Here is a 21,458-nt window from a genome sequence, read left to right on the forward strand (position 1 = left end):
ATGTACTGTTTCTGAACTCCACAAAGCCACAGCATTTCATAAAAAAAAAGGGGGGGGGGGAAAGGATAGGTTTTTGATATTCTGTGTTCAAATAAGCTGCAGCTCAGGCAGAAATGTATCAATTTAACTTTTCAGCACAGCTGATGCCATGGGCTCACAGAGCTCCAATGCTGCTTTTGTGTTAGCATATCAAAGTGCCCTCAGTAGGTTATCTATAATAGTAAAACTGGCATGTATGCAGGCATGTAAGTGTGCACTCGATATTTGCCAATTTACATAAAATATTTTTTTGTAAATCTCCATCCTCTCTCAAAATGCCAAGGAGGCAGAGCCAGAGCACCTGATGAAAATTCAAGTCCAGTTGTTGGGACACAAAGCAACTGGCCATCTGGCAACTGTCTGAAATGTGGAATGACTTTGCTAAAACAGCAGAGAGACTTATTTGAACTTTGGAATCTTCATTCTTTGCTTAGCCAAAGATCGGCTGTTAAATTGCAGCCCCTGTTTTTCAGCCCCCATCCTGACCCCCAGAGTTTCCCTAGATCACATCTCTGTCATTTAGTAGCAAATCTAGATTTTTGGCAGTTGCTCTTTTTGTCACTTATTTTGTAAGCATGATAAACATACAGAATAGGTGAGCTAAACCTTTGGCAATCTTAATGGACGTAACAAGTATACCAAAATCAAAAAGGACTGCCCTAAAAATGCACATTTATGGGGGCGGGGGGAGGCCTGAAAGTCTTTTGTGGTAATATCAACTCATGCGCCCTGCATCCCTCAAAGGCTGAATTTTAAAACAAGCAAGGTTCCCCCATTTGTGGCCAAATTGCTTATCTCTTGTACTAAACAGATTGCTAATTACTAATCTCAGGTACCACTTGAGTAACCTCCAGTGCCTATCTTCTTTCAGCTAGTGATACTATTGTTCCGTGATGAGATTCAAAAAACTTTACTACCAGTTCTGTGGGTGTGGCTTGGTGGGCATGGCAGGGGAAGGATACTGTAAAATCTCCATTCCCTCCCCACTCCAGGGGAAGGATACTGCAAAATCTCCATTCCCTCCTGATCAGCTGGGACTCGGGAGGCAGAGAATAATCAGTCAGAGGTCAGGGACCAGTCAGAGGTGGTATTTACCATTTTCTTTAAAAAAAAATTGATTTATATGCCGTCCTTCTCCGGAGACTCAGGGCGGCTTACAGTGCGTTGAGCAATAGCCTTCATACTTTTATGAAGTATGAAATATACTTTGTATATTTTATACAAAGTCAGTTTATTGCCCCCACAAACTGGGTCCTCAATTTACCTACCTTAGAAAGGATGGAAGGCTGAGTCAACCTTGAGCCTGGCAAGATTCGAACTTACTTTAATTGCAGACAGCTGGTGTTAAATTACAGTGCCTTATCCACAGAGCTATCCAGGTTCTCCGAACTACTCAAAATTTCCACTACTGGTTCGCCAGAACTGGTCAGAACCTGGTGAATACCACCTCTGCTATTGTTCCTTGGCCTGAACATTCCTCTAGGAATCTGGAAAAAAATGAAAAATTGTTGTGGATTCTCTTCTCCTTTTGCTCTTTCCCCTCCTCTTCCTCCCCCTCCTTCTTCCCTCTATTCCTTCCTCCTTCTCTTCTTCCTCCATCTCCTCCTCCTTTCCTCCCTGCTCCTGATCCTTCCCATGCTCCTCCCCCTCCTCCTCATTCTCCTTCCCCCTCCCCTCCTCCCCTTTCTCCCCTCCTCCTTTTCCTCCTGCTCTTTTCACTGATGAGTGAGACTTTTGTTTGGTCCCTTTTTAATTCCCCAAACTCTTCAGAAATAAGAGTTGAAATTTAAAAAAAAAAATCAAATGTGGGAGAAAACCAAACTGAAAATTGCCTTATTTGAAGCTCTGGACTTTGAATGCTTAGCATCCCTGTATGTCCAGCCATCTGGTAAAGCTGTTTTCATTTTTTTCTCCACAGATACTTCCTCTTCATCAGCTACATGGGACTCAGATCCTATATAGACTTTTTCAAGGGACAGGAATAGCACTTAGACTTATATACTGCTTCACAGTGTTTTACAGTTCTCTCTAAGCGGTCTACAGAGTCAGCATATTGCCCCCAACAACCTGGGTCCTCATTTTACTGATCTCAGAAGGATGGAAGGATGAGTCAACCTTGAGCCGGTGAGGATTGAACTGCTGGCAGTTTGCAGAATTGGCCTGCAGTACTGCATTCTAACCACTGTGCCACCACAGAGGAAATATTTGTGTGTATGTGTACTTGAATGTCAGAAACATGAAGATGGCAGCTGCCGCTCAAAGCCTGCCCTTCATTAATGTGTTTCACAAGTGTGAAGCATGTAAAAAATTGGTGGGGCTTCAATCATATAATGTTGTCTGCTATCTTGATTGTTTTTTACATACCCTGCAAATGGCTCCCGATCCCTCCACGTAGCGAATTTTACACTATTACATTTGGCCATGCAAGCAGATTGAAATTTTATTTCTATACCCACGCATGTACCTGAGAAAGGACACAGCCTTGTTTTCAATCAAATGTAAAATAAAATGTAACCAATCTCTCTACCCCATCAAATTGCTACAACTACTTCTCTCATCCATATCTCCCTTTCCTTTGGATTTGGACAGCTTGGGCCCCACTTCTTTCATTTGTTTGTCATTAAAATGACTTTGGGGGAAAAAAGATTACTTAAAACACAATGAATTCATATAACCTTGATAACTATCTGCATTGCAGTACTTTTCCTTAGAATAGTAACCATAGCAGGCTTTCTATACAGGAAGCTGATGTGATTGTAATGGTTCCTTGCAAAAGCTTTGAATATTTGGGATTAAGGATTCCAACTGCAAATTAATCCTGAGATCCTGATATGATCAAACTGAATGTGATATTAAGAGATTCTTGACAGCCAATTAATGGTTGGATTAAAAAAAAAAAAAGGAAAAGAAACCAATGCTGCTTGCTGCTTCTGCCTATGATAAATCCATTGATTAGGTTTCTGCTGTTAAGATCACACTCTAATTTACACATTAAATTCTAGTAGCAAAAATTCATTACTACCCATGCAAGACAGAAGGATCATTAAACAGACCAGATTAATAATACCATGTCCTGGGTTAAAAATGAAGATAATTATGCTGCTCCCTCTACCTGCCAACTCACATTGTAACCAAATATTCTTTGTAGGAATGACTTGCTTTTATTCATGTATTACAAATAGTGAATATAATGATGGTGAACCTTTTAGACACCAAGTGCTCATGCCCAAATTGAAATGTGTGCTTGCATCACTGGTGGGTTGCTACCGGTTCACCCCAGATTAGGTGAAACGGTAGCGGCAGTGGTGGGAGGTTCTGCCCACTTGCCCGGACATCTCTGCGCATGGACAGAAGCGTTGCATGTGTGTGAGAGCGTGCATGCCCCCACGAACGAACCAGTAGAGATGGGATTTTAATCCCACTACTGGCGTACATGCATGAATGCATGCACCAACATTGGCCATGTAATACTTTACATAGCTATGTCTCTTTTCTATTCTTTATTTAGTCTTGTAGGCTAGTTTGGTCTTTTCAATATTCATGGAGTACTAGTTTCAGTGCATCTTCCTTCAGATATTCAGTTTACTATCCTTCAGATATTTTTCAGATGTTCTTTTTATTTCTTTGATTGTCTGATACCTGCAACATTCCACACTCACCCATGTTTCTTAGTAAGTAGAATCTGTCAACATTGCTGTATGAGTGTAGAACATGATTCATTGTCATTTTTTTCTGGTTCTTCCTATCAAGGGTTTTAAATTCAGTTGGAGTCCAGTCCACTATTTCAGCTGTTCATCTAATAACTGGAATTGCCAAGCTGTTAATTGTCTTGATACCGTAGTATTTCCTCACTGAATTTGGGCTTTAAGATCTTTTCACATGATATATTTACTTCTAACATTTGTCTTGACTTCAGCGTGCTTGATGCTGTCAGCTTGAAACACACAGAAATTTGTAGTTATCTTCTTCATTTAGACTATTAATGCCATTTCTATAGGATATCTTGATTCCTTCAGTCTTTAGTACTTTCTCCTTGTTTATAATAAGGCTGGCACATTTGCCATTATCATCATCATCATCTTCATCAAACATGGTTGGGTGATAGAAAGCAAATCGTCTGAGGAAAAGTTTTTAAAATTGTATTTGCATATAGCAGGAGAATTTTGATGTGGAAGAGGAAAATTCTTGCTTTGTTCCACTCAAGAGAATAATTTTTAATGGGATGGGATTAATTTAAAAGCAGGTCGATTTTTAGGTAGAAGTAGTACTTTAAAAAGTGATTTGGAATTGGAAGAAATATTTGCAAACTGTAAGCAAAGTAAATACCTGCTAGCTCTTTGAGGAGGGCCAAATCAGGAACAGACTCCATAAATTTGAATGGATGTATTGAAATAAGTTCTAGTAATAATATCTTGAAAGCTTGACTGTGTTTTTTCTTCCCTGCCTCCTATATCCATACTACACCTATACTTTTGTTTTTCTGTAACCATTTCTGCATAGTTTCACCAAGTCCCTTCTATGGGTCGCTATACCATTGCTTTGCTATTTTGGTGGTGCAGTGGTTAGAACGCAGTATTGCAGGCAAATTCTGCTGACTGCCAGGAGTTTGATCCTCACCCACTTAGGGTTGACTTAATTTTCCATCCTTCCGAGGTCAGTAAAATGAGGAGCCAGATTGTTGGGGGCAATATGCTGACTCTGTAGACCACTTAGAGAGGACTGTAAAACACTGTGAAGCAATATATAAGTCTAAGTGCTATTGCTATTCTCTGACTACTTTTAGGACTTTTTTCAGATCATTAATGAATGGAGCCTCTTCCCCAGGCTCATGTAGAAAAAGAGTATTGTAATGAATACGAGAGGTGTGCTATTCTTATGTGAACTCTGAAGCACTTCTTCTGAATCATTTCTGAGGCATGCCTAGCCAGAATAGATATCATTTGAACATCATGAGAAATGTTGTCTTGACAACTATAGCACTTCCACAGGGGACGGTGACCTTCTCTTGACGAAAGCCTTCAAATGCAGCCTAATTAACTAGAAATGCTAAAAATACCAATTTGTGCTCAGAAATCCAAATGAATGAATTTACAATGCTGAAGAGGACATCTGTGTTAAAAAGGGGGTGGGGGGAGTGTGTGTGTGTGTGTGTGTGTGAGAGAGAGAGAGAGAGAGAGAGAGAGAAGAACAAACAAAAGCAGGGCTGTTGTTGGTATCTGATATCATCCTCTCAGTTAAGGCGAAGATATGCATGACGCTTTGTGAAAGCAGATTGAAGCTGTTTCAAATATATAAGGTGTCATAACAATGGGGGGTTTAATTAACTGACTTCTATTGGGTGACATTCCAGGAAACTCCTGATTTAGCTTGTTGAAAAATGTCTCTTTCAGAGGTTGGAAGAAGATGCAAAAAGGTCAAGCATCCTCGATTAAGGATTACGTTTAAATGTTTATGGAGGTTTTCAGTCATCCAGGTCATGGTTGTCCCAAAGGTGCTTTTTTTCAAAAGGCAATTGGACTTTGTTTTTCCTTGAAGGCATCCTCAAGGAAAACCAAAGTCCAGTTGCCTTTTGAAGAAAGCACCTTTGGGATGATTAAGTTCAAGGAGAAACTTCTTTTTTTCCCCCAAGTTTTTTATTTATTTTTTTATTTTTTTACAAACATATCAAATCAATGCATGAACAGTGTGGCACCTGGGTGTCATACATTCTAATACAAATAAAACTAGTAGAATTAATCATAGTTATTACATTCAATCAACTTATACACTGCTCAAAAAAATAAAGGGAACACAAGCAGAAGTCATCCGAGATCTGAATGAATGAAATACTTAAATACTTTGTTATTATTAAACAAAGTATTTAAATATTTAAACAAAATATTAAATCTTTGTTCGTTACATACAGTAGTTTTGTGTTCCCTTTAGTTGTTTGAGCAGTGTATAAACTACTGTATCTAACGAACAAAGTATTTAATAAGGCTATTTCATTCATCCAGATCTCGGATGTCTTCTGCTTGTGTTCTCTTTATTTTTTTGAGCAGTATATATTTCTAATAATGATATACATTTATATTAAGTTGCAATCTGTCATTATTCAATTTATTCTATGTTTTCTCTTGTTATTACTTTTATTTTATTATATAGAAGTGTATACACTAATATTCCCCCTTCTCTTATTTCTTTCACTTATTCTAACTTTTAATCATGTCACCCTTTATTAAAAGCCTTTTCCTTTCTATCCTACCTAACTTCTAGTCATGTCAAGAAAGAAAGAGAGAAATAGGAAAAAGCAAACCACTACAATAACAAAAAAGAAATCATCTATCCATCATCTCTTGCCCGCTTTGAAACTTTAATTGCTATGCTTTTTTTGACTTGCCTCCTTGAAGTAAAAGGAGAAATTTCTTGACAGTGAGAATAATTAACTAGTGGAATGGTTTTCCTTCAGATGTTGCGGGTGCCCCAACACTGGAGATTTTGAAGAAGAGATCAGACAGCCATTTGTCTGAAATGGTATAAGGTCTTCCTGCTTGAACAGGGAGTTGAACTAGAAGAACTCCAAAGTCCCTCCCAAATCTGTTATTCTGATTAATACTGTAATAGGGAAAATTTAGTTAAAGAAGTGGAAATAGCAGAAACATAGGGAACATACAATGATGCAATGGTGAAATCCAAATTTTTTTTACTGCCTGTTCTGTGGGCGTGGCTTGGTGGGCGTGGCATGGCTTGGTGGGTATGGCAAGGGAAGGATAATGCAAAATCCCCATTCCCTCCCCACTCCTGGGGAAAGGCTATTGCAAAATCTCCATTCCCACCCCACTCTGGGACCAGCCAGAGGTGGCATTTGCCGGTTCTCTGAACTACTCAAAATTTCCGCTACTGATTCTCCAGAACCTGTCAGAACCTGCTGGATTTCACCCCTGCAATGATGTCATGCTTGAGTTCTTGATTTAAAGGGAAAATAAAACTGTAGTCACTTACATTGCCTTGGATTCTAAAGGCACTGAGTATAAACTTAGAGAAATGAGAAGCAACATTCCACGGCAGGAGAAAGTAATTGAAAAACGAGCTCTCAAGATTGGTGGAAGTTTCTAAAGAAGAAAAACTTTAAAGCACAATTGGAAGTGGAGGACAGCAAAAGAAGCCAATGAAGCTTTACAGTACAACCCCCCGCCCCCCCAAAAAAACAACTGAAGATCTGAACTGGAAAAAAGGATACCTGCAGGAAAAGGAAAGAGGACCGGCATACAAAGAAAAAGGACAGAGAGGGAGAGTTGTAGATCTGGTTTCAAGAAAGTAAAAGGTCAAAATAAGCAGAGGCTAGCAAAGGATGATAAGAAGAACAAAAAATAGCTTCTCTGGATATGCTTAAAATAAAAGGAAAAGGAAAAATAATACGCCAGCTACTCCCTGAAGAAGGCCAAATGTGACAAAGGACAGCTTTAGAGAAAGGTAATGAAGATGATTAGAAGATTAAAAACTAAGCTCCACAAAGAGAGATTGAAACAGTTGTTTAGCCTTGAGACATGATGGCCAAGGAGTTACGAGAGCCCTCTTCAAATGCTCATTGCAGATACAGAGTGTTGAAAATTACAGGGTGCAAAAATATAGAGTGCAGAAAGGAAAGTTATATTATAAAAATATCCTAACCATAAAGATGGTTCAACAATGGAACCAATAATCTGAGAAGCGGTAGGCTGTTCTTGGGTATATTCAGTCAAGGGTTAGCTTTCCATTTGTCTGCTCTTTGTTTTTTGTTTTTAATTTGGATCCCTGCAGGGAGGGATTGGAGGTGATAACCTAAATGGACATGCAGTTAATCAGAATGCTTGGCGTTGGATTAAATGGCCAAAGGACCCTTCCTGCTCTACGTTTTTCCAATTATACCTTGATTTTTCTTGACAGGGCCAATGCTATCCAGATGTTTTCCTAAGCTGTCAATTCATAGACCCACAGCATTGTGTTTTATGGCTAGCTGTGTGCCCTCTGTCATTTCCTATAATACTGAAATCAGGGGGATGGAGGAAGAGAATGCACTGAATCAGTGGTGGAATTGAAATCTTTTTACTACTGGTTCTGTGGGTGTGGTGTGGATTGGTGGGCATGGCTTGGTGGGCGTGGCAGGGGAAGGATACAGCAAAATCCCCATTCCTGCCCCACTCCTGGGAAAACCATATTGTAAAATCTCCATTCCCACCCCATTCTGGGGTCAGCCAGAGGTGGTATTTCTTCGAACTACTCAAAATTTCTGCTACCGGTTCTCCAGAACCTGTCAGAACCTGCTGACAGGTTCTCTATCTTCTCTATCAGCTTTCCCAGAAGCAGATGGGATACTGGATGAAAATTACCCAGTATGGTGGACAATTCACATGCCAAACTTGGAGCGTGTATAACATTTGCCATATAATGCCTGACCATCACTTTCCATCGGTGCAATGGCAGGGGTGCTATTCAGGATCTGACAGATTCTGGAGAACTGGTAAGAGAAATTTTGAGTAGTTTGGAGAACCAGCAAATACCACCTCTGGTTGACCCCAGAATGGGGTGGGAATGGAGATTTTGCAATATGCTTTCCCCAGGAGTGGGGAGGGAATGGGGATTTTGCTGTATCCTTCCCCGCAGGAGTGGGGTGGGAATGGAGATTTTGCAGTATCCTTCCCCTGCCACACCCACCAAGCCATACCCACAGAACCGTTAGTAGAAAAATTTGAATTCCACCACTGTCAATGGTATGTGGAGATGACCTTGCAAGACAGGGAAAAGAGCCACAGGCAAGGCAATGCTTGGATAAGAGGCAGCCTAGCCCTCAGCAGGAATATGGATAAGGCAAATTTCTCAGAAAGAACATTCCTTTCTTAGGCTGTAAAAAAAAATGGTTCAGACTTGGAAGATACTTTTAATTTACAATAAAGTAGAATTAGTTCGTTTGTGTGTGCTTCCTGTCTGAACTACCTTGCAAGGCCGACTTAATAGCATGTGTCAATTTGATCAAACTTCCTATTAAACATGGTTTCGAATGCTCTCTATAAGAAATGCTAATCTAATGTGCTCCACAGAAGGTCTATCTAAAGCCAGAAAGAGAATATTGCACGTTTTCATCTGCTTCTGACAGTAAGAAGTTTCAAATGGCAATAATGCTTGTCATTTTTATTACTTGAGGTCATGGTGCTCTTTTGCCTGCTTCATTCTTGCTTTAGTGGCACTAGATATTCTGGTTGATGATTGCTGTTTTCATGAGCTGGGCAATCAGAATGATGTGTTCTCAGTGAGACGTTTCCAATACTGCAACCATGAGATTAGACCGTAATCACTAGTTGCCATTTGGCTATTCCCTTGCAGCACTAGACAAGGACAGAGGTCACCTGTTAGTATTTCCTGATACCTGTTCAGGCTATTTTTGAACTTACCTTTAGCAATCTGTGCAGCAATAAGCCAATAGACATGGCACAAGTATTGAGAAGAGCTGTCTAAGCAAGAGTTGTACCAGCTTCTCCTGGTTCAAGGCACACATCCCTCCATCTCTGTAACCTGTTTTCTGGGCAACTCAGTAGGTGACAAAACCTATCATTACTCACTTAGTCCCTCCCCACCCCAATTGGTAAGAATGATTAGTGTTTGTTTTCCTACCAGTAGGTGAGCAGTAGATGGGTTAGGAAAAAGCCTGGAGAGCCCACCAATTCTTTTCCAAAATTTGGCTTGCAATAAGTACCGTATATATGAAAGGCGCCTGTTACTTGCCCTGTTACTTTTCCAGATCAGGAATCAGCTTAGACAGCAGCACAATTTATTTCTGCCAGCTCAAGAATTGGCAGATAGGACTTTAACACAACTGTCTGGAAGACATACGGCATGGCAAACCTTGCAGTAAGATGCTAAACTATGTGAAAGGGTAAGTGCTAAATCCGTCCTACCTGATGATTTGAACACCAAAATTATTCATCATCCTCAGTGGTTGCCATTTATAATTTTTAAAAATGTGCATTAAATCTAAAAAAATCTACTTCTCGTTTGAGGTCCAAGTAAGGTCCAGGTAAGAAGAGATCAAGACTGAATGAGCTATCATTCCTCCCTTATACTCTACCTCTAGGGGGTTGGGCTAGATGATCTACAAGGTACCTTCCAACTCTGTTATTCTGTTACCTCCAAATACAACTGATAGTATCTTGAATTTGGACAAAATTCATATTATGGGGAAAGGTACTCCAAATCCTTCCGCCTTACATGGTAGACCTGATCACTTCCCAGCCTGCAGAAGCTGTTGCTTGAGGGGATAAAAGGATGCCTCAACATCAGGAATGGGGAAACGGTGACATTTTGATGTTGCTGAAATGCAACTCCATATCCTGTCCATTCTGAGATTCTAGGCTATTGTGCAGAAGCATCTGGAAAGCCATGAATTTCCCACTGCTATTATGCGTTTCTTCCTTTGAATCTAATCATTTAGGTGGGGAAGCGGGGGTGGGGGGTGGGGAGAGAAGAGAAAACAATGAGGAACACAGCAATAGTTGAACAAAAGAAGTCAAGCAGTCCAGCCAGCAATAAATTCCACTGTCAACTCTTGTTTCGACCTTGTTGGAATTAAGCTTAGAAAGCTGTCTCAAAGTCCTATCCGAGCACTTGTGCCTTTGTAGACATGGATCAATTAATCAGTGCCCCCAAAGGTATCTGGCATAAGTGTTAACCTTTCGGTGAGAAACTCCTGAGCAAGTACAGAATTCAAGAACTAACGTCCCCACTGAAGTGATCTCACTTTTCTTTTCTGTTTTTAATTCTTCAAAAGACAACTTTCCTGCTCTGTGCATTTATCAAATCTAGTGTAATTGCCTCAATGGCACGAGAGGAGGATTGTATTTCTATGCTCCAGCAATAATATGAGTTGCGGGAGGATTATAAAAGCCATAAGTCTTTGTCAAAACCAATTACTCAAATTTTCAAGAAGCAGGCTAACTAGAGAAACCTTTGAAGTAAATGGAGGTCCTGAGCCTGTGCTCTTTGAAATTATCCTGTTGGGCATGAGCCAAGATGCAGGAATGATGCCAACAATGACACCACATGTGGATGAATGCTCAGCTTCTCTTCCTGGTGTTTTTCAACACCCTGAAGAAATAGAACCATTAATTTTCCTAAATTTTGCAGCCGTCATCCATATCCAGCTTTCTCAGAATGGTTTTCATTTGTATTCTTACCAGGGTGCAAGAACTAAAGGTCTGGATATGGATGGCAACTCTGCCAAAGGCATCCTTGCTTGAAGGTGGCGTCAGATGGTTTTGCCAAGAATGGAAGACTAGCCTTTTCCAAAGGCCTGTTGAGATAAGAATGTTAATAACGCAATCAATCACCCAGGGGAGTGATTCTGAAGGATGAGCGTCTCCTGTTGATTTTGTCAAAGGGGGAATTTTGCTTTGAGTGGATTAGGAAATTTCCTGTTTGATAAATGGGGAAAATGGGGACTTGAACTGATAGTAAAATGTTGTCACAGGTCTAATCTCTGTTTGCTCAGAAAGTTTCTTTCTGCAAGGTTTTTGGAGAAATCTGTGTACAGGATTGCCCTTAAAACACAGCAGGCTCAAGACAACAATATTTACGCTCTTGGTGTACCTATCCTAGATATGGTCAAACACCAACATGCTATAGCAGTGGAAACATGGACAACAAGTGAACCTGTTCATGGTGGCAATATTTATTTATTTATTCCATCTTACTACCATGATCTGCAGGTCCAGATTTTTTTCTGGGTTTTTTGGTGGCTCAAAATTCTGATTTAATGGAGAAGAACGCAGCTGAGTCATCACTGTGACAGCTGCTGTCCCTGCATAATGGCAAAGTAAGAGAAATATGGGTAACATCCTTCTTGAGAAGAAGGACGAGAATGGGGAAATTCCTTCCAGTTGGTAGGAAGAGATTTTGGCAAAGTTGTACAATGTATTTGACCACCTTTGACAAGCCAGTCATTCCAGTGACTGAAACAACTGACACACTCAACAATATTCTTTTCACATATCAAATTTTCTCATTTTGTTTTTTCGAGAAGAAGCATTTTCTCATTGAACCAGGATACCATTACACTGAACGCATATTGGTTTATTAACAGAGTTGGTACTGAAGGTGAAATAGAGAAGCCTAAAATAGGATGGAATTATAAGCCTTCTTTAGAGACAAATGCAAATGAGTCTGTCATTTGATTGGTTTCAAAAAATAATTATATATAATTAGGGGTCATGTTATAGGATGAACAATGAATATGACTTGACATATTCTGATTGGATTTGTTGATAGGTATATTGGAATGTGCAATAATGAATGGGGACAATGAGGTAATAAACCTCCTATACCAGGGGTCAGCAACCTATGGCTCCGGAGCCGCATGTGGCTCTTTGAGCCCTCTGCTGTGGCTCCCTGTCAGGTGATCCCGACACTGGCTGGCCCTGCCCCTTGCCCTCCCCTCCCAGTCACTCCTCGCCTGGCCTAAGTAGGTAAGGGCAACGGCGGGGGATGGAGAAGCAGCCAGGGCAGAGACAGAGAGATACAGAGAGGGGGGGAGAGAGCGGGGGAGCGATATGTCAAAAGGATTTTGTGGTTCCTGGTGTTTTTGAACAACTGGTTCTCTGCCCTAATGACTGGCTAGGTAGGCGTGGCTGGGGGGGGGGGTCATGTGACTGGTGAAAGTTATTGACATCGAGTTGGCCATGCCCATCCAGGTTTTGTAGCTCCCAGTGTTTTCTTTTCTGTGGGAAACGGGTCCAAATGGCTCTTTGAGTATATAAGGTTGAAGACCCCTGTCCTATACAATGGATGCTTTGCATTAAACAAAAGGATCTAAGAATTGAGACTAAAGTTGATATTTTTGGCCTTTGTATGTGTACACCTGCCTTCAAGTCATTGTTGAATCCTGGGCAATTGCCTGAACTAGCCCTTGAAGTTTTCTTGCAAAATTTTCAGAAGTGGCTTGCCATTGCCTTCTTCCTTCTGCCATTGCCAGAGAGGGACTGGCTTAAAGGCACTCAGCTGGCTTTGTGCCTAAGGTGCAGTGGTGGGATTCAAATTTTTTTACTACCGGTTTTGTGGGCATGGCTCGGTGGGTGTGGCTTGGTGGGCATTGCAGGAGAAGGATACTGCAAAATCCCCATTCCCTCCTGATCAGCTGGGACTCGGGAGGCAGAGAATAGTCAGTCAGAGGTCAGGGGCCAGTCAGAGGTGGTATTTACTGGTTCACCAATCTTCTCAAAATTTCTGCTACTGGTTCTCCAGAACTGGTCACAATCTGCTGAATACCACCTCTGCTAAGGTGGCACTAAAAATCACAGTGTCCTGGTTTCTAGCCCCATACCTTAACCAGTTCACCAAACTGGGTCTCCAGTTCTACCATAGCTACTATCTAATACATACCCCATGCCCACTTATTCTGTGCACCTGGGGATTTCCAGCACCTAGGAATCTGGCTTAGAGCTGTGCCAGCAATACTATTTTTTGCAAAGAATATATGTGGATTATGGTCCTGATCTGTACCTCTCAGTTTTTTTCTTTACATTTGTTAGGCTTATATATAACCCACCTTTCCTTCAGAAGATAGTATTCTGTCCTCCATTTTTTTTCCTGCTACAATAATATTGTGAGTTGAGAAGAAAAAGAGAGGGTGGGGGGAAGAGAGAGATTGACTCACCTAAAGTAAGCTACTGAGCTTCTATGGTTAAGGGTAGACTTGAACTGATATTCAAAGACATGCAGAGGATCTAATCTTTGAATATTCTCTCTTCTACCAATCTCTGAAGAATCCTAGAAAAGAAATTAAGCTTGGTTACCTAAAATGTTGATTAACTATATGTCAATTTTTGTCTTTATAATTACCTGTTTGGTAAATCCACTTATGTCCTGCTTTTTCTCAATAAAACCAACAGTGACTAACAACAGTAAAACCACCCTAACTTAAATGATTAAACAGGCATAATAGAGAGATCGTAAAATAGAAACAATTATACCATGGGTGGGAGCATTTATGGGAATCTCTTTCTCCTCGTGCCCCTTGAAATGGTAAATTTCAGGATAGCTACACCATGGGTTTCTGAAAGTACAAATCAGCTTTAAATATGGACTTTGACTCTATTATGTTATAGTTTTTTCCCAGCAGACCATCTGCATTTGATAGAAGGCCTAACTACAGTCCAAAAGAACCCCAATGGTTATGCTCCCCTGTATTTTTTTTTGTCTATATTTTCTTCTGCAGCAAAACTCTGTTAACTTAAGCATCTTGCAAAATGAGCCTTAAGGTATAATAATTATTGGTGCAATATTCACTGTATATGTGAGAATAGGTCTTTTGAAATGCCACATATGGAGATCCATAATATATTATAGTTAGGTTGAATGGACTCTATTTCTCTGCAACTAAAAGTTACCTGAGTATTCATTGACTGCATATTTCTCAAGATCTTATTAGTTAATTATTTTTCTTTTGTACAGTCATGTCCCTCCAACTTTCTTGGCAAGGTTTTTCAGAAGTGGTTTGCCATTGCCTGCTTCCTAGGGCTGAGAGAAAGTGACCGGTCCAAGATCACCCAGCTGGCTTCATGCCCAAGGCAGAACTAGAATTCACAGCCTCCTGGTTTCTAGCCTGATGTCTTAACCACTACATTAAATTGGCTCTCTGTCTTAACTATAATGGGGTACAATCAAAATATAGCCACATCCTTCTGCAATCATTACACAATCTGATGCCAATCTTTTCCCCAATATCAATCTGTTTTTTCTTTCTTTCTTTTAGTTCCAGTCATGCACACTATCAGAGTTTATGTTGTCAAAAAAGAACCGGACATGGTGCTTAAAAATTCATCACAATTCCCAGTTGTTCACATAAACATGTAATTTTGCTCCAGCTATTTTATTAAAGATGGTCTTCCTCTACTCCCCTCTTTCATCCTACTCTACTCAGTTTTTATTGCTGAGAAATTTAGTCTTGATGGTCTGTAGAGATTCTCAGGCATCCAGGTCATGGTTGTCCCAAAGGTGCTTTTTCAGGAAGCAATTGGACTTTCTTGTTTTTTTTTTTCTTTTGAAGACTTTTTGCTTCTCATCCAAGAATCTCTGACAGAATAGTGGGGAATGGAAGGATTAAATGAGCTGTGGTGGCACAGTGGTTAAAGTGCAGTACTGCAGGCTACTTCTGCTGATCACTGGCTGCAAGCAATTTGGCAGATCGAATCTCACCAGGCTCAAGATTGACTCAACCTTCCATCCTTCTGAGGTGGGTAAAATGAGGGCCCAGATTGTTGGGGGCAAAATGCTGACTCTGTAAACTGCTTAGAGAGGGCTGTAAAGCACTGTGAAGCGGTATGTAAATCTAAGTGCTATTGCTATTGCTATTCCTTGCAGACAGCTGGTCATTTGCATCCTTTTACATTGTTTAGTCCTGATGGTTTTGGAACTTGCCTATGTCTTTTCTTTTGAGAGAATTGATATCACCCTAACAATTTATTTCCGAAAGTCATTAATTTTGGATGAGGCTGTATGACTAAGAATGTTAGCTGAGAATAAGAGGATCCTGATGATAGCAAGAGTTTCCTGCCTTTATTGTAACTAAATCTTTGCTTTCCATAGAAACTGAATTCAGAAAAATGGCTCTTTTTGCAATATATACAGTAAAATATGAGAACCTTACATTAGCGAAGAATTGAAAGCAATATTGTGAGTGAGAGTCAACCACACAGCTTGTACTATTTATCACATAGCACAGCCTTTCTGGAATTCATGCAGAAAGAGACATGTTTCACAATAAAAGTATTAACACATGAGGGGGTTACTTTTGTTCAAACCTCAAGAAGCTAATCTTCCAGTCCTGCAAAGTTTAGATTCTATTAACCTGCTGAAAACATTTCCTCCAGAAATCAGCTACCAAGTCACCGGTGCAATATATGGGTAGTCCTCAATGTACGACCACAACTGAGTGCAAAATTTCTATTGTTAAGTGAGACATTTGTTAAGTGAGTTTTGTTCCATTTTATGACTTTTCTTGCCTTAAGTGAATCACTGCAGTTGATAGGTTAGTAATGTGAATGTTAAATGAATCTGGCTTCCTCATTGACTTTGCTTATCAGAAGGTCACAGAGGTGAACACATGACCTTGGGACACAGCAAAGGTCATAAATATGAACCATTTGCCAAGCCTCTGAATTTTGATCACATGATCATGGGGATGTTGCAAAGGTTGCAACTGTGAAAAATGGTCACAAGTCACATTTTTCAGTGCCGTTGTAACTTTGAACAGTCACTAAATAAACTATTGTAAGTCGAGGACTACCTGTATTTGTATCAGTTATATCCACAAATATTATATCCGTATGTGGTCAGACAGTTTTGCCTAGTAAATTATATTGTCTGTGTTTCTAAACTCTTTTTAGCACCACAGAAAAACAAAGAAGAAATGGCAGTAGATTCTCTCCCACCTGTCAATGTAACTTGGGTATTGTTTCCCACCCCCCCATAGAAGTTCTTTAAAAGCAGAAAAGGTGTCCCTCCTGTAAAATTATGCCATCTCATAAACAGGATCTGATTGTAATTCCACCAGAAAGTTAGAAAAGATCTCTGGAACATCTTTTGTACTTTTGACCAATGACTATGCTGCTCCAAACTCTGAGAGCCATTGTTGTTGTTGTTAGTTGTGAAGTCGTGTCTGACCCATTGCGACTCCCTGGACAACATTCCTTCAGGCCTTCCTGTCCTCTACCATCCTCTGGAGTCCATTTAAGCTCACACCTACTGCTCAGGGGTGGGTTCTACTTACCTTTACTACCGGTTCGCAACGAGATCGTGCGCGCACGCTTGCTTCACTCGCGCATGCGCCTTGCTTCTGCACATGCGCAGATAGCTTCTGATGATGTCAGGGTCAGTGGGCGGAGCCTCCCACCAGTTTTACTACCGGTTCTATAGAACCAGTCCGAATTGGGGGCAACTCACCACTGCTACTACTTCAGTGACTCCATCCAGCCACCTCACTCTCTGTCGTCCCCCTCTTCTTTTGCTCTCAATCTTTCCCAGCATTAGGCTCTTCTCCAGTGAGTCCTTCCTTCTCATTAGGTGGCCAAAGTATTTGAGTTTCATCTTCAGGACCTGGCCTTCTAAAGAGCAGTCAGGGTTGATTTCCTCTAGGACTGATCGGTTGGATCGAGCCATTAACCTAATATAAATGGGAATTCCAGATTGGGAAATGGAGTAGGATTTTCTGAAAAATCATAATACTTTTAAATTATGCAAATGGTGCTGAGACTATTGTACTTAGTGTCAAGCTTGCTCTTTAATGGACCCATTTCTGAAAATAACCAAATTGAACCACGATGTGCACTCCATCACTGCTAAGAAAGGATGCTTATTTTAATCCATCCTAAAACGACTCACTTATCTCCTCAAGAACTATAATGTTTTTTTAAAAACACAATATACATGTTTGCTCAAGTAATAACAAGGAAATGATAAAATAAGGGAAGATTAATGAAGATTATAGTCATTGTAAATTCAATGTGCATTTAAAAAAAATTTTTTTAAGGTATATTACCAGAATAGTTTTTCAAAGCAGAAAAGTTACCCAGTCATCAACAACATATTTCCGGAGTGAAAAATGAGATACTTAAAAGGTTAAAAGAAATGATAAGCTGGTAATAACAGTATAACTTGGATTGCTCAGATGGTGTCTTCCAAACACAAGTGCTCTAACTGTGTGACATAAACTTAATTCACAGCACATGGAGACAAGTTTTTAGAAAGATGAAAAGAAATGATGTTATGGTTCAGATGTGATCAGATCAGTGGGAGATCAGTAACAGGAAATAGATTAAAGTCAGGCATTAGGCACAATAAATAATTCTCTAGAGTTTTGTTTTAAGAAAAAGCTCAAATCTCCTTCAAGCTAATAACAGGAAATGCTAATTCCCTAACAGAACTGGTAAATTATACAGTTCAGTCCAGATTCAATGACAGGGAGCCAAACTCAAGGATTACAGAATAGGAGGTGTTGGTGCTAAAAAATGATGGCACAATTTTATACCAAAAAGTTAGTTTCTGCCCTAAAGAATAAAGTTCCTCTTTAACAATAATGCAATGGGTCTCAAGGTAATGGCTCAATATGATGTCTTACTTCTATGTTACCTAAGAAATAGATAGGAACATACATGCTTGAGTTGAGAACAAATGCTCTTTTGAATATGTCTTAAAGGTAAAGGTTCCTCTTGCATATATGTGCTAGTCGTTCCCAACTCTAGAGGGCGGTGGTCATCACCGTTTCAAGGCTGAAGAGACAGCGCTGTCTGAAGACGTTTCCGTCTTCATGTGGTCATGTGGCCGGCATGACTAAATGCCAAAGGCGCACGGAACACTGTTACCTTCCTACCAAAGGTGGTACCTATTTTTCTACTTGCATTTTTTTACATGCTTTCAAACTGCTAGGTTGGCAGAAGCTGGGAGAAGTAACGGGAGCTCACCCCGTTACACGGCACTAGGGATTCGAACCACTGAACTGTCAACCTTTCGATCGACAAGCTCAGCATCTTAGCCACTAAGCCACCGCATCATGTCTTACTACTATGTTACTTAAGAAATGGATAAGAATATGCTACTTTGAGTTCAGAACAAAGACCTAGTACATACTGTTCTAGAATCTTAGTCTTTTAGATTTGTTTAGTTTGTCTTATTGGCTTCATTGTTCTAAAACTTTGCAGAAAGAAACCTCTCAAGGACGTAGCAACATTAATATTCAAGATTCTAGTTAAACTGCCTTTAATTTCCCTGGTATGTACCTGGATGGGTGAAATGCTGCAGAATAAATGTACGTATGTCCATAATTCGATAATACCTTTACTGAAATATTGCAACTCTTGAGTTGCCATGGTTTCCCACCTTATCACTGAGTTACTTATATTGCTTCTATGACCTAAACATCTGCTCCTTAAATTACCTTCTTTTCTCTTTTACTTAGAAATAGAAGTGTGTTCAAATGTAAAATAAGGTTACCATGGCCTAATTAGCAAATCAGGATAATCAGAAAAACAACAACCGCATGCTTCCAGTTGCAGTGTCGAGTCTGACCTCCAGTCTGTGAATGGGATGGCATATTTGGATTATTGAGAAAATATTATGAGTACTGTGAAAAGAGATTTTCAGTGGTAAGCTTAGCCAGTAATAAAACATTTCACTGAAGAATAAACTGGTGAGGCTAAGATTAATGTTCCTTCCAAACTGAATGTAACACAAAGTTGGAGTCAAACTCCCAAAACACCAACCTATTGTTTTATATCCAAAGTTTTCTAGTCCTATAATCACTCAACGTTTATTACGGCTGCTGAGAGTAATATTGTTTATGGTGAGAGGTAATTATAACTACCAAACCCAAAAGAAAAAAAACCCCCTGAAATTATAGCATAAAAGTGATGTGCTATAAATGTCTTACATGAACCTTACAACATTCAGGCTGAGTTATACTGAAAACTCTCAGCACAGGCTAAATTTGACAGACTTAAAATCTCGTATTGCAGAGCAAGTCTGGTTAAACAACTTGCTCAGATTCTTGTATGTGAAGCAGAATTGGGAGTCCAAGGCTAAGAATGCAAAATGGCTTTCTTGAATTGTTCATCCATGGTTTCAGCTACCACGGAGTTGTGACTGAGCATCACAGACATCATTTCAAAAATTTTCTTTCCCAGAGGAGGCTATATAAAATCAGATTACATGCTGAAAGCTCTCCTAAACTTCTACCAGGGGTGAAATCAGTGGTGGGTTCCCCCTGGTTTGGCCCGGTTTGGCCGAGCTGGTAGCAGTGACAATATGACGTCACCGAACTGGTTCTGCCCCCCCGCTCCCCATCCCCCCGTGTTATTCTTACCTTTTATTTGGCCCCACCCCCAATCTATTGCTGCCTCCTGAGTCCCAGCTGATGGCTAGAGGGAAAAAAACCTGTTTAAACTCTTGCCGCGGGGCTTCAAAGGGCCTCCCTACAGCTGATGAGTGTTAAAAGAAAACAAATGAGTAGATCGGTGCCTGCAAAAATAAATGGGTAGACCAGTGCCTGCAAAAATACATGAGTAGATCAGTGCCTGTAAAAATAAATGGATAGACCAGTACCTGCAAAAATAAATGAGTAGATCAGTACAGCTCTGCAAGCAGTTAAAAGTCTGGTAGACCAGTACCTCTGCTAAATCCTAAATAATTGTCACATGACCATCAAGCCACGCCCACAAAATAAGCCACACCCACATAAACGGTAGTAAAAAATTTTAGAACCCACCCCTGGGTGAAATCTAGCAGGTTCTGACAGGTTCTGGAGAACCAGTAGCGGAAATTTTGAGTAGTTCAGAGAACCGGCAAATACTACCTCTGGCTAGCCACAGAGTGGGGAGGGAATGGAGATTTTGCAATATCCTTCCCCAGGGGTGGGGAGGGAATGGGGATTTTGCAGTATCCTTTCCCCAGGAGTGGGAAGGAAATGGGGATTTTGTAATATCCTTCCCCCAGGAGTGGGAAGGAAATGGGGATTTTGTAATATCCTTCCCCCAGGAGTGGGGTGGGAATGGAGATTTTGCAATATCCTTCCCCCAGGAGTGGGGAGGGAATGGGGATTTTGCAGTATCCTTCCCCTGGAGAGGGGGTGGGAATGGGGATTTTGCAATATCCTTCCCTCAGGAGTGGGGTGGGAATGGGGATTTTGCAGTATCCTTTCCCTGCCATCCCCACCAAGCCACGCCCACCAAGCCACACCAAACCCACCAAACCATGCAACAGAACCGGTAGTAAAATAATTGGATTTCACTACTGCCTTCTACTATTTCAGACTTCATATCACTTTTCCAGCCTTTTATTTTGTTCAGAAGAAAAAATGTTTTAATTGTCATGCCCCACCCATCTGGATCTATGGCTGCTCCGTGACTGAGAAAATGTTTCAGGTTAGAGTTCCTAAGTAATAGATGGAAGCTGTCAAAGTTTTGTCTGTGTTTAAGTGAGAACAATGCATCTAAGGCAGGTGATATTTACATTTAATTTTTAGAGCAAGATCAACGCTGATGACAGAACAGATGGTCATCTTTGTTTGGGGCAGGAGAGGAAAAGAGAATTAAAATAATCAGAATTTGGCAGATGTTAGTTTATATTCATGCATAAATAAGATGGATCCTTATTAGTTAACACAGCAATCTGGGTACTTTGGCACCAGAATAAGGCAATCAGGTAGTGTCAATGACTAAAACAACACAATGGACAAGGAATCCATTAAATCTTGGACTCTTGAAATTCTCCTAAAATGGATGTTAACATTGAAGGCTTACTTAAAACTCTAGGAATAATAAAAATGATATTCCGGAGGAAGATGAGAAAATTATATACATTTTAAGAGCAATTCCCATACCAGTCCTCTCAGAAAATGTCAGGACTAACCCCATACCCTTAGA

Source organism: Pantherophis guttatus, chromosome 3 (genome assembly GCF_059756535.1).
Source record: "Pantherophis guttatus breed Tessera chromosome 3, ASM5975653v1, whole genome shotgun sequence".
Classification (NCBI taxonomy): domain Eukaryota; kingdom Metazoa; phylum Chordata; class Lepidosauria; order Squamata; family Colubridae; genus Pantherophis; species Pantherophis guttatus.